General features: G+C 31.2%; 1 protein-coding gene across 1 annotated transcript in view; it reads left to right on the forward strand.

Moving 5' to 3' along the window:
• The window catches only part of LOC129963412 (hemicentin-1-like), a 710,215-nt gene that overhangs the window by 691,078 nt on the left and 3,372 nt on the right, over positions 1-15,765 (forward strand). The gene's annotated exons all lie outside the window — the stretch shown is intronic.

Below are 15,765 nucleotides of genomic sequence, written 5' to 3' on the forward strand. Positions count from 1 at the left end.
TAATGTACCTCCTTTGCTATTCAGTTTGGTTAGTATCTGTTCCTAAGTGAGGTTGATTCCGGTGAAGATTACAGGACGTTCCAATACATCCTGCACAGTTGAGTACTGACATTGAGAACTATCGATTGAAATCAATATACTCCAAACATGCTATTACTCATTGGAAACGCTATTGTGAAACACTTCAATAGATACTGAAACTTACTGTATCTTGTATAATGGTCAATATATTGGGATGCCCAGAGAACTTAATTGGTAGCAAGATAGTTGAAATTGAACGCATCAGATGATTATCATACTGATTTATCAGTGAATCGTGACGTGAGGATGCCCAGATCATTCTGTGGATGACCATTACAATTTAAAGATTTGCAGCAAATCCTGATCAGAGTCAATTTCATGATGGCGAATTAATTTGTTCTTATAATTATGATCAATATATCCATTGTGATGTATTTAATAAAGATTTTATTTTTGAGCATTTGTTGGTAATTTTCCTGCATAAAACTGAGATACGGGAAAGAGTTAAGATGAATTAGAATTGATTAGAATAAAAAAAAAAATCTTTCAGATACACTCAGTAGCAACAAGTGTTATAAAATATTATGTTCGATTCAGCTCAAAGGAAGGAAAGAAATAACAATGGACTTTCCAATAAATGAGATTTTAGTTATCTGCATATTCTAATAAATAGTAATTTATTCCAATGGTTACCTTTTTTATAATATCTAAATATTAAAAAATGAACCAAGGATCATATAAAATTCTTAAATACATGGTGTATTTATATTCGAGAATTAGCAATCAATTTATGGAGTCCAGCTTGCTATTGTAATCTAGATAATGTGCATCTTTTTCTACTCTCTATATATCTACATTGCACTGAGATACAGAAAGATAGGTAAGATAAGATCGATAAGATAACACACAGAAAACACAAGTTTAAACGAATTCGAACTAAAACATTTTTTTTTTCATATACACTCAATTATAATCAGTTATAAAATATTTTAGCTATTCTAAAAGAGATTAACTAAAAAATAGACATTTATTTATTTTTGAAAGAAAAGAAAAGAAAAAAGAAAAGAAAAAGCAATGGATTTTCTAATATGTGAGATTTTAGTTACTGACATATTCCAATAGATCGGGATTTTTTCTAATCGTTACTGGTACCTTTTTTATAAGATCGAGAATTTATAAAATTCCTACGGATTATTTAAACTTCTTAAATACATGACGTAATTATAGCAAGAAATTAGCTACAAATGTTCACTATTTTTCTACATATTTTATGGCATATTTTTCCACAAAAAAGAGATTGTACTACTAAACTTTATAATACTTTTATTAATTTTGGGAAATTGAAAAATTAGGATTATTAGTTTATGTTTTAAAGTTTCAATCTCACTTTATGAAAACAAATATATCTTAATATAAATAATTTTTGTTCTCAATTTCAAAACCACCTCTATTTTCCTAATAAGTAAGAAGAAAACATCTCTAATTGCAAGTTTTAAAAATTTGGAATTAATTAGATGATGGAAGTAGTATTTTAGAGAGAAAAATTAATTCAATTAGTAACAGTTAAAACACATGAATGGCACGAAACACGTTAGAGTCTTCATAACATGTTAGAGATTTATTACTTTCTGATTATAAATTATATATATTGTTGATATGAACAGTATGTAACAAAAGACAAGGCGTATCTTTATAAGAAGAAATTTTCTGTCTTTGATTTGTTTGATTGACTTCCTTATTCAAAATTACTAAAACGCTATATTAGAATGGGATTCGCTATTTTGAACAATGGACAATCTCGCTGTTTCCATCGTAGTGATTAAATCCTAGGTGGCATCTAAATCTCCACACTATGGAATGGCTATTGGTCTACTAACTAATTTTTACACCACTTTCGTCCATATTTACTATATCTTGTCAATTGAATTGGGTCTCAAGTCATAACTCTTCGATTCTCTAAACTATACTATTAGACTATATTGTTACGAAATTTCCGGGTTCGTTTGGATAGTGGGAGTTATATGGTGTGGAGAACGCTCAATCAGCGGGCGGCAGTAGGAAATAAAATAACGACGTTTATTTACACGAAGACACACAGGACAGCACAAAGACGACAACTATATACAGCACAGAAGACGATTATCTTCAGCCGAGACGTGCAGCAACAACAGCAGCATATAACAAGACAGACAGACAGTAGCGCACAGCTTAGTTCAGCAGTAGCTTCACTCCGTCACTGCTTCGCTTATCTCTGGAAGGCCAGTTCTTTATTGTCGATCCCGACTACTCTCTACTCTGTCGCTTCCGACTACAACTCTCCGATCAGGTTCACGACGACTACTACTCTTTTCCTCTACTGGTTCGCAACTCAATTCACCACTGGTTCACCACTCGACTCATCACTGCCTGGCAGCTGCGGGTGCTTCCTTTTATAGGTCTCAGGAGGCGGGGCTAGAAGCCTCTCAACCAATCAGGAACGTTCGAGGCGTAACTCCGTTCCTACTGGACGGATCGGGAAAATTCTCGTTGTTTCGTGTATAATCTATTTTGGCGCCAAAGTCGCCAAATGGTCACCAAGTTTGTCGCCAAGCTCTGGGACCTCCTGTGGAACCTACTACGGTGGGAAGCACAGATTCGTAACAATATGTTCATTATGAAGCAACAGAAAAGCGTGGAGATTAGGTAAACTATTTTTTTTATGGCCTTACATTGGCAGAGCAGAAGGAGAGAAGAAGTGCAGGCAGATTTTCCCATAAGCACATGCAGGTCTTTTATTATAATAAGAAAAAATGTCTGACATTTTTATTTGTATATTCAAGTTTATGTACCATTTTCTGTGTATCTTTGATATCTGTAAAATAACAAAAAAAATTAACAAGTCAGTGAAAAATTGGAATTAATGTTCTTTTAATGGGAAATAAAAAGCAAAACGTCTATTCGAAAACATTTCAATGCTTATCACCAATAAAGTATCTACCAAACCTTTGTCTATATGTATTAGATAGACTCGTTGGTTGGTTTCTTCTTTAAGACCTCTACAGAGGTTACATAGGTTTTGTTCACATATCAATATTCAAATGACTATTCAACAATTTTCTATTATTATGTATTCATATAAAAATAATTTTATATTAAATATTGATACAGTTACATAGAAATAGCAATTGGCTTCATTTCAAATGCTTTTGAACTCGCTCATTTGATTTGATTTTTCATTCAATAATTGGCGAATCAACCTTCGATTTCAAATGTTTTCCCTCTCATATGGTGTGGAAGTTTTCAGGATAATCTTTTTTATCTGAAAACGTCTCAAAATTGTATTTTCCTTTCTTACATAGACGATATCCTGATTCTAAGCGGGCGTATATCAAGCTAATCAAATTTAATGGTATCACCGTATGAACGGATGACTCACCATTTGATAATTTGATTATTATCAAATTAGGCATCCATTCATATGGTGTGGAAGCGTGAAGAATTGTTTTTTTTTTAAATCTGGCCACAACTCAAAATTGGGCTTTCCGTTCCTGCATGACTGCTATCCAGATTCAAAGATAGCGTACATCACACTAAGCAAATTAATCAAAATCAGAATGGTGAGACATCCACTGATGTGGTATGGAAACTTGAAGGATCATCATTAAAATCTGATTACTGTTAAAAATTATGTTTTCCGTTCGTTCATGGTTGCTATTAAAGTTCGAAAAAGGCGTAAATCAAGCAAAAAAAAAATTATCAAAATCATAATGTTGAGACATCACTCATGTGGCCTGGAAGATTTAAAGGTCACAGTTTAATCTGACCTCTGTTCAAAATTATGTTTTCTGTTCTTACATGGGTGATTTCCTAATTTTAAAAGAGCGTAAATCAAGTGAAACAATTTAATCAAAATCATAATGATGAGACATCACTCATGTGGTGTGAAATCTTGAAGGATCCTCATTTCAATCAGACCACTACTCATAATTATGTTTCCCGTTCTTACATGGCTGTTATCCAGATTCTAAGAGTGTGTAAATACAGATAAATGAATTATAATGATGAGACATAAATTATTATTTTTTTGAGAAATAGATTATTAATGCGATACAATAACTAATTACTAAATTAAAACATCAAAACAAAGTAAGATTAAGCATCTGAAAGCTATAATCAGAAAAGTTAAGTTCTCTCTAAAATCTTAAGTACTTCCCAACGCTTAGTAAGGGCTAGCTTTCTCCATTTCCATTGACCAAGGATCCTAATCATGTCTAAGGCCGTTGAAATTTGATTACTCGAAATTCCTGTCCGTCTCACTTAGGTGTGTTGGACCGAACTCATAATAAAACCGCATTTGAAGGAATGCCTTATCACAAAAGCAGACCCTTTCATGTCGGGAATTTCATTCCACGCGATTGAGATCATAAGAGTGTAGAGACTTTTAGACCTAATTAGGGGAACATACCACCATCGAGCCTTTATGCATGGGCTTCTCAAAGTTGGCATAATTTCCTCCAAGACACACAAAGACTCCGTGAGATAATTATGCTCTTAAGACTCGCACTCGTTACGTTTTCGGTGTTCAAAGAGATGGACTGAATTAAATTTGGGCAAATTGTGAAACATTTTGTTTTAAAAATTATTGGAACTCAGGTAATTGATATAAATGATTTCGTAAGTAATTTTGAGTTGAATACCATTGCTAATCAATTATGAAATTATTACCACACGTTTCTAAAGATTCTCTCTCGTATTAGAAATAAAATGATTGAGCATCAAGATTTCCTATGTTCAGTCTATCAAATTTTCAGTAAAAGATGGAGTAATTTTTAAAGTGTATATTAAGGATTTAAACCAAAAAAAAAAAAAAAAAATCGCTAAACTTCAACACTTCCTGAAGAATTGCTTTTGCCAACTGCCGTCTATTCTGAAATAATCATTAATAAATTTTAGAGATATTTAGATTATTTTATTTAATTGCTTCTGATCAATATATATGTAAAATTGATTAGAGGTTAATTTTCGTAGATTCTATTAATTTGTTTGTGGGTTATGGATCAAAACTTCCAAGAAGAAATAAAGAATATAGTTAAGAACATGCTAAGTTTGGGGAATACACAGGCATATTTAGAAGAATTATTTTTAGTTACTCGTATACGAAAAGTATAATGTGAAAATATTAAAATCATTAAATAATTCGAAGTCGAGATTTTTAAGAATACCTATATTTCTGTCTTCAGGCATCCATGAGTCCAAAAGATTCACTTTTGTAATTAAGTCTGTCAGTCTAACTGTAAATACAATAACATGAAAAAACGTATCGAGCTAGATGAATGAAATTTTGCTTATGGTCTTTACACTAAATTCATAGATTTCCATTAAATTTTGAGCGCAATTCATTTAGACGTCTGCATGTACCTATCTGTCTGAGTACAAGGGAAAATACAAGTATAGCTAAAAACAAAAGGAAATAGTTAAATAAAACTTGACGGAAAGAGTTAACTCTGAAATATAAAAATGTATCAAATTTGGAGCCAGAGGTTTACTGATCTAATTAAAAAAATACTGGAAATTCATTGAACAAGGAAATGTTGACTTTTTGTCCATGTGATTCCACCGACAGCTGCACATTGCGTTTGAAACACTTGTTATTTTTCTCCAAATGAATCGTCTGTATCGAATCCCGGAATTAAGCTAATTAAACAAATGCAGTATTTACAATTCGATAAATATAGTGCAAATTCACTGACACGTTAGACTGCCTAATTGTGCAATACCTGCTGTAAGGCAGTCCGTAATTGTGTTGATTAGACGTCTGAAATTGTTCTGAGGCAAATGGGCCCATAAATCTTGAGCAGACACCTAGAAATCATGTATAGACTGTTATAATGGCATCTGAAATTTCAACTAGTCCCACACATTCTCTATAAAGTACAAGTCTGGGGATATATCTGGCCATGTAGAAGTCTGAACGAATTGTACGTGAGCAAGCATTATCTTGGTAGAAAATTGACCCTAGAAAGCCATTCAACAAAGATTCCACTCAAGGTCGAAGAATATCACCAACATAATGTTGGCTCATTAATTTTTTACGTATTAGAATTAGAGGTGGCCTGCTATCATAACTTTGGCATTGCAATACATTACGCCTGCTGTGGAAGAAGTGTGTCGCACTACAGCGTGGTTGGATTTGTATCATTAACCAGGGTGTCGCTATACCCGACTGCGATTATCATCTATCCTTAAAACGAACCGAAAATCATCCCTTATTACCATGGTTTGTTAATCTATGGCATTTTAGGCCACTCTTGCCCAATACCAGTGCAAAAAGGTGTCACTGATGTTTCTGTGTTAAATGTAGTACGCGAATATAGCCCACGGATTGCAGATTCCTCTACAAGTCGCCAACGGATTGCTTGCATAAGTCCTCTGGAAGTGGTTTGTATAGCACTTGGTGGTCTACATCTAATTGTATCGTTGAACGTGTATCTGTGGAATCTACCAGTGTTTGACACATTTTCTTTTAATCCTTTCACCCCGTCATCTTTCTGGCCACTTCAGAGTCGATATGCCACAGCCGATATACCTTTTCGTGTCCAATGCTCTTGCATGTTTTGACGACATATTCAGAGCGATCGATCTGCAGAGCAACATGGTGCGTCGACCAGCTTGAAGTTTTCATGCCAATAATGAAGTCCCTCTCAAACTCCCTTAACTGTGAGAAATGTCTTTTCACACGTCTACCTGGCATTCTTCACTTACTGAAATCTTCCTCCAAAGGGATTGAGTTTTTTTAACCTTCCACTATGTGTCGATTCATATAAAACTCAATTCCTAATTGCAGCGCTACCGTAGTGTCTGTGTGATCCTATTGATACTGCTTCCTTCAAAGGTAGCGGGAGGTCGGCTGCACATAATAATGAGAAGAAGCAGTTTACATTATCATATGTATTAGCAGCATAAGTGGAACATTTGCATATCGGATATCACTCCACATATTTGAAAAGATTCCGGCTTGTATGTTTCTTCCTTCTTGGGACATTTCTTGTTTTCAATTTCCCAGTGTATATATACTTCGTTGGGTAGAACGATTAGAATTTTAATTAATCAACTATTAAACGAAACAATGGTGTTTTATTTCCTAAAATATTATTGCAGAAAGGAGAATTTACAGCATTTTAAAATTTAGAAAATTGTCTTTTAAATGATATCAATTTAATACTCGTGCAAAACTTTCCTGAATTTTGGAAATTTTTTAAACAAAATTATTTTTTTTTTCATCTAGAGTTTATATTGTTGCCCTGAATTAAATAGTTTTCATTGTTTTGTCAAATATTTAATCGCGCGATTTTATTTCATTGTTGACAGTTCCAGAAGAAAGATTTTGTTTTATATATGTGTCATTCACAAGACAAATAAAAATATAAAGTTACAAAGACGCGAAATTTACAAGAATCAAATATTCATTTTTTAAATAACGCTGTGATTTTATGAGACTCTCCCTTTTAGAATGGTTCATGTTCACAATAAATAAAACGGAATTAAGACAATTAATATGTTACTAAATAAAGTGCATTTTTAAAAAAAATTTCTTTAGTGGTTATTATAAAATCATGAAACCTTCTCTGATTACATTTATTCAGAGTACACATGTTTCACAGTGATTCACACATTTTAAGAGAATACTCATTGTATATTCGGTTACTTCTATCTGAACGTTGATTCCATCCCAGATGTTGATTCCATGCGGAATAGAACAAATTCAATTAATGAATGAATTAAGAAAATTAAGATGAATTTAAGAAAATGATAAGACTTTTAAGAAAGGCAGAATCTCTGTCTAGTGATGAAGCAATTGGGAGATAAAGAGGATGTAGATGCCCTATGTGTTGATCTTAGGATCACCATACGAATAAAATAATAATGCTTTTATGTCATATCCTAGAGAGAAATCTCGCAGAGACAAAACAAAGTATGCTCCAAACGTTAAACCACGGAAGATGATTGGGTGGGAAAGGAATCATATTATACTCCTGGGAGCCAATTTTTATCCCTACGCCATTACCGTTGACTGCTTGTCTTTGAAGGGAAAGAACACCTGTTTTACAAAAGTAGTAGGTGAGTTTGCTATTCAAGTGAAAGAGAATAGAGGCTCGAAATGTCAAGCTAGTTCCAGCGATCTCAAGGAGTTCCTTGATTGTTTATAGCTTATAATTCTATGGGCCAAACGCGGCCAATAAAATTATAAACATGAGGTAAAAAAAATCAAATTTTATAACCGATTTTCACAGTACTAAGTCCTAATGTGTCTTTCTTTGGAGACCTTCATGATATATATTTTTTTAATTTATTGAATGTATTTCCATTCCTTTTATGAAGTCAATCCTAAAGGTTCATATCTATTAGATAAATAATTATGCTAGTAAGAAATTCTGGATACTGTATTATTATTTGGAGGTAATATGCTATAAATTTTATGGCATACTATGATCAGAAACACATTTAATACGAGATTGTGTAATGATTTAAAGATAATAAAATAATAATTGTTGAAATTCAATAAATTCTAAGTAATTTTATTATTTTCTGTATTTTTAACCGCAAATTATTAAGGAAAATTCGTTCAGAATAATTTCATTTATTTATAGTAATAATTACACATAAATAATATCTGTTACGATAATTTCACTTAAATACATTCTATAATGATAATTACATATAATTGAAAATAAATAATATCTATGCAAATAATACAAATTAAATGATCAAATAATACAAATTAAATTATCCATTTATTTTCTAATTTATATGGGGCTACTATGAAAAATTCGGTTCACTTTAAAATTGAAAAATTGTTCGTAATAATATTTTAAAACAAAAAAAGAATACAATTTTAACAACTCATGAAATAAATACATTCTTATATTTCAAAAGATAAATGGCAAAGAACCCTGGGAAATGCTTCCGGAGTTTCATGAAATATGCATTCCGCATTCAGGTTTTATGATATTCCAATGAAAATAAATAAAATCAACTCACTCATATTACAACTTTTTTTAAACGAAACCTCATGAACGCCAATATTTTTTACTGCCTTTACATCCAGTTCACACGCCTTTCAAAATAATAAGACAAAAATATTAAATCGTTAATATTTCTTTCCTGCAAGTCACATTCTGAATCATTTTTCTTTACTGGACATTTGCAAGTACCGTTTTTGTAAACATTCGACTGTCACTTAATTAAGTTACCATCTTTGAAGAAGACACAAAGGTAAGTCAATAAACTTTCAGATATAATTGAGTTCGCAAATATCATTTTTTGACTCCTTTCTTTCTTTTTTTTTTCGAGAAAAGAAGTAATTTTTAGTATGATATCCAAAATAAAAAAGGAAGTGTTACTCCCTGAGGAATTCCGTATTGCTCGAGAGCTATCAAGAAGTGAGTGCTTTGTTTTAACAGCTCATTAAGTCTCACTACATGACATACTACCGCAACAACGTACAACAATATTTGCTAAGCAGAAACAAGAAAGAGGCAGGAAAAAAAAGAAAGTGGCACAAAGAAAAATATTTCCCTTCTCATTTTTCCACTGTCATTTCGGCGCCTTATCATTTTTGTCACGTAAACAAGAACATACCACCGTTCCAAAAATGAAAACGTCTTTCCGAGATAAAACCCTTTTTCCACGCGCTTCCAGAAAAAGTCTGGAATGAGAACGAAAGATAAAAAAAAAGGATTCCAATCTTTCATATCTACCGTTTTTAAAAAGCATTGTGAGGTAAAAGACAATGAGAGAGGGCCGACGTTTTTCCGATTTCCGAAAGTCTGATAGGGCCTATGATTTATGTGACACGAGGCCTTTTATATCTTCTGTTATTAATCATTCGCGCACGTGGACGTGAAGCCTGTTTTTAGAACGATGGGCCCTGTCAGCCACCATTTCGACGGTTTTGGATCTCGAATAATAACGGAGATGGATATTTCTTTTTATTTATTTATGTGTTTTTAAAGAGAATTTTCACATATGCTTTGTTTTAAAAGCGCTCTCAGTTTTTTATATGCGATTGTTTTACGCTGAGTAAAGAACCAGTGTCCTCCAGAGTTCGCGATGATGAATTACTCCGAGTGGTGTCGTTACGTGTTGTAATAGAGTTTAGTGACAGGAATTGTATGAATTCAGTGTTGGAAAGATAGCATACAAAAGAGGTCTGATTAGTTATGTAAACTCAGTGTGAAATTTATTCTGATGATTTTTGACTTTCTAACTCTGTTATTGGTTCTTTTTGTTTCTTAAATAAAGCGTTAATATATAAATAAAAGTGATATCTATGTCCTAAAAGATCGAAAAGAGAATGATATATGTGTAGTTAGTTATGCATGGCTCAAAAAATGGATAATTAAAAAAAAGTAAAATAAATTATAGATTAGCATTAAAAAATGTTGCAAGTATTTTAGTGTGTTAGAAGCTAATACTTAATAATTTGGTTTTAATAATTAATAAATAGGGAGTTCTGAAAAACTTTAAAAATGAATAATTTAATACCCAAAAATAGAAAGACTGTTTGAATAAAACATTAATAATAAGTAATGTAATTATATAAAAACAAAGATTAGATTTCGACAAATGTTTTTGCTTAAAATTAGAATTTGACGGTAATTTAAATTGCAGTTTAAGTCAATTAATGATTCTGCAGTTAGGGCAGCAATACTTTTTACAGAACAAAACATTGGGATGAATGACCACTACCAGATGTTTAATGTATTATCCTTCATTATGAAAATGAACTCTCAGGCTAGAAATTAAGCAGTTAAGCCTACTTTTTAATGTATGACAATAATTAAACAAATACAACCTTATTGTTTGGAAATAATAATATGCTTCCCAATCTCAACAGTTGTGTCTTAGAATGGAGGATGGCTTACTGTACAATCTTATGCGACTACCTTAACAATGCGCACTATTCAGACGGTAACGGAACCATCTAATGGTTTCAAATGTAATCTATTATATTAAAAAAATTCAGATTTCTTGAAAAGGAAAATGCCGTTCCGTTTTTAACATTTCTTTGCTTCGTTATCTTTTATTTCTAAATTATTGAATTTTATAATTTTTTTCACTTTACTGAATTTTTTTTGTATTACAGAACGCTTTTTATTTAAATAGATTGCTTTTTTTGTATACAATGCGATAGTATAGCAATTTTCAAAAAATTCGACCCTGATATTTTTACGAATTTCTACGTTTCAGACTTTCCTGAATTTCAAGAAACACTATATCTGTCTATGAAGACGATATCAAAAACGCAAGTGAAGATAGACAGATGCAATTTAATATGTGGTCTTTATAAAGAATTTGTAGAATTTTATATAATTTTGAACTAAGATCATACACAGAAATTTTGTCTATCTGTCTCTACGAATAAAAGTAAACTCGCTAACTACCACATAGATCAAATTACGTCAGAACAGTTTCAGCATCTAAAGTGTAGATCTGCTCTAAATTTTGAAGCAAACCTGTGAATGGATTAAAGCTTGCAAATGAAATAACTAGAAAATATAAGAATTTCGGTAATTGAAATTTTTTGTATAATCTTGTAGCTAAAGTTGTAATTCTGCATTAAATTTTGGTTCTACTGAAAAAAAGGTCTTCAAAATGCATTCTCATTTTTTTTTTTCGCTTTAGTGTGAAGTTCCAAAATGCTCTTTTTCAGGACTCTACGACATTCTACGTGGGAATCGAAAGTGAAAGGGCATTCAAATCCTATTGCCACACACTTACAGTCACTCACAAAAGTATTGGTACCCTTGGCATGAATAACTATAAAGCTATTTATAAAACTATCCATCACATTAAAATGAAAACAAAATGAATCAGGAAATATTTTAACATTCTGTGTACAATTTCTAAGGAGAATTTCATTGGTAATTTAAAATTATAATTTGATCTAGCTTTTCAAATATAATTCAAAGGCAAACAGGAGTCAAAAAAGTATTGATACACTTTTGAAATGAAAAATTCAGCAAATATATAGCACACCAATAGAGTTGAATTTACTACCACTTTCTTTAGACTATAACTTTAAACATAAACATTTCAACAAATAAGAATACTTATTTAAAAAATGGCGAGAAACAAGATATATCTGTTGATGTACGAAATCTTGTAATAAGTCATGGGGAAAATGGAAAATCAGTTCTCTGTATAGGGCATATCTTGAAAATGAGTAAGTCTACTGTTTTTAACATTATTCACAGGTTCAAGAAAAAAAATAATACTGAAAACAAGCAAAGATCAGGGCATCCAAGGACATTTAATAAGCGTGAAGAGAGATGAATTGTGAAACAAGTTTACTTTAATCCAAAAACTAGTGCAATAAAATTGAATCTGCGATGTAAAATCAAGTTTGGAAACTCTGTAAATCCTGAAACTGTCAGAAATCTTTTAAGAAAACATAAATATCATGGCAGAGAACCTCAAAGAAAGCTCTACAACAACAAAGCAAGTCGACAAGCTAGGCTGGCATTTGCTAAAATGTATGTTAAGTGGCCAACAAAATTTCAGAAAAATGTAATTTATGTTGATGAAAGTAAATATAGCATTTTCGGATCGGATGGGAAGTAAAAAGTTTGGTGGGAACCAAATACAGCCATGAATGTCAAAATTGTATGGCCTTCTATCAAATATGGAGGGGGCAATCAAATATTCTGGGGTTGTATGGTTAAGCATTGGTGCCTGGAACTTGCATTTTATTGATGGTATAATGAATAAATAATTCTAACTTGATATTCTCAAGTGAAATTTAAAGCAAAATGCGAGCAAGCTGGGAATCTCAAAACATTTTTAATTATACCATGATAATGACCCGAAAGCTGCTACTGATTTTGCAAATTATGGGTCCTCTATCACTGAAGTAGTGCTAATAAGATTCCTGCACAAAGTCCATACTTTCATCTTATTGAGAATGCGTGGGATTATTTGCAGGAAGAAGTGTATGAATATCAAATTTCTAACAATCAGGATTTAAGAAAACATTTGTAAAGTGTTAGCCAAAATTGATGGATCATTTTGAAAAAAATTGGTCCAATTCATGCCATTCTATAATCTATGACTATAAGAGGTCATAATAAGGAAGGGTGGCCCAACAAGATATAAAGTTTGCAAGTTTGCATTGTTTTATTGGAAAGTGTCTCAATACTCCTTTGTGCACGTTTTTTTTTACTTGATTATTTTTATTTTCAATTATAATTCTAATTACATTAATATGGGAGTTATGTTTAAATATCATGATTAGTATACATCAATATATTATTCATTTCTTTGGTTTGGTGCCATTTGTGCATTTAATTAAAATATTATGATAAAAATCTGTGAATCTGAAGCATGTCCCGATATTTTTTGACAGTCTGTATGTCTTGTCCCAGACTTTGATTCTTTTTTTTAAAGTAAAACTCTGAACACATGTGACGCTCTTGGATTTTCACAAAATCTCCAACTCACAAAATGAAATTAAAAACTAAAATTTTCACAAAATGAATTCAGCAATAAATTAATATAAATGCCGGCGTCCTGGCATAGGGGTAGCGCGTTTTCCCCGTGATCTGGGAGTCCTGGGTTTGAGTCCCAGTTCGGGCATGGTTGTTCTTCATCTGTTCTATCTATTAAATGTGTGAATATGCCCCTCCCCTGTAAAAAAGGGCTGTGCAAGCGAATGTGATGCGTGAGTAGCTAAGACGTACTTTTGGCCCTAGTTGGCGCAACTAAAACAAAAGACGCACCCTCGGCTTAAAATCGCTGATTTCGTCAGCGAGCTTGTTTATGGCAAGTGTCATTAGAAACAACAACAGTTAATATAAATGTTAGAAACAACTTTTATATTGAAAAAATCCTTTCCAAAATTATAACATTAAGTTAAAGTAAAATTATAGCATTTATTTAATATATTTCATGACAACCTAATAAGAAAATAATTAATCTTTAAAGTTTATAATCCTTAATTAATTATATACTTCTTAAACAATTTATTTTCAATTATTAATGCACACAGACGATACTTAATGGATATTAAATTATTTGCCTACACTAAATTAGAATCTATCTGTACAAATTTAAATGTTAATGGCGCACTTCAACGCTTAGAAGCATTGAAGTTTGTGGTTAATGGATGCATCACCTAATAGCTTTGAATAAAAAATAAAGTGCAGAGATTAATTTTTCTCTTATTACACATCAATTTGAACTTCAAGCAAGAAGTTGAAAAGCATCTTATCGTGTGGATGATGCCTGTATTCCATTAAAAATAATTACATCGCGTATTGGACATAAATTGTAATGTGAAATATTTTACTAAGTTAAATTGAGTATATATTTCTCTTTCATTATCTAGTTTTGTATTATAATTTTTTTGATATTATTTGGGAAGAAATTAAACGTGTTTACGCATTTATTTTCCTGATGTTTACTTATTTGACTTTACCACCAACTTTCTTAGTGCACTTTATTTCTAATTTATGGCTGTACTTCTATCTACATAATTGGAATAAATAATAATATCACCAGATTAAAAAAACAAATTGCTTTATTTTCATTTTGGTATTTAGAAACAGCGGATTTCTTCTATTTTTTTCTAAATATTACACAAAAAAAATGTGCATAACCAGTTGTGTGACACTTTTCTTTCTTCATTTTTTTTCTGCTAACTTACGACAGACTCGTTTTTACTTTCTTGATTTGCTTTTTCTCTTTATCAAGGGTTTTTTAGAATTTTAATTGAATTTTTCTTTTAATTAAAAACTAATCTAAATTTTAAGGTTTATCTTTGATAATTTCAAAGACAAACTATCTTTACACCACTTTAAAATTTTGAAAAGTAAGTTTTCGTTGCATTAATTTTATTTTCTTGGAATATGTTCTTTAATTTTAATTAGCTTTTCAATATTAGCTTAAATTGTTTTCCTTTGTATAACTACATTCAATAGAATAAAAATGCATATTGGTTATTCATAAGATTATGAATAGCCAATAAATGTTTTAATAGCTCTCGTACAACTTAGCAAAAATAAATATTGAATTTTTCAATATTTAAATTAATGCTTTGCATATTCCATGAACTTTGATGTTTTTTTTAAATGTGAATATAATTATATGCTTGTATTCTTTATATAAAGTGTTTATAACGGAAATCGTTACACTCGGAATTCAATCCCTTATGCTATAAATTAAAAAATACAAAAAAAAAAAAAAAAAAAAAAAACAGAGGAGCAAAACTAAAGCATTGTTATGCTACAATTTTTCGAATTTGATATTTGCATATTTTCTGGATAGTTCATGATTATATTATACATAAATGTGAGAAATTCCCAATTTCTTGATAAAATTATAAATCACTATTATTTATACAGTGATAATTTCTACTATTATACATAATAATAATAATAAATCATTGACTGATAAACCCCCATTATTTGGTTGAATTCTTTATCAATATTATTTGGGATTTTTAAAGTCATGAAGAGAGTTCTTTGAAGTTATTAGCAGTTAAAATTAAAGATTGTAAATTTCGTGCCATAGACAGTCATTTTAAATAATTGATGAATTTCCTAATAACATACTTTGCATCGTTTCTAGAAAGAGTTATGATGGCCAGAACTGAATTTCGAGACTTTCCTTGAAGTATAAGAAAGATCTTTTCAAACTGAATGGAAGCAAATAAATTATGGAACATTGATAATAAAGAATATTGTTAATAAAGACAATTTTGTAATT

The sequence above is a fragment of the Argiope bruennichi genome, chromosome 3, assembly GCF_947563725.1.
Source record: "Argiope bruennichi chromosome 3, qqArgBrue1.1, whole genome shotgun sequence".
Lineage (NCBI taxonomy): Eukaryota > Metazoa > Arthropoda > Arachnida > Araneae > Araneidae > Argiope > Argiope bruennichi.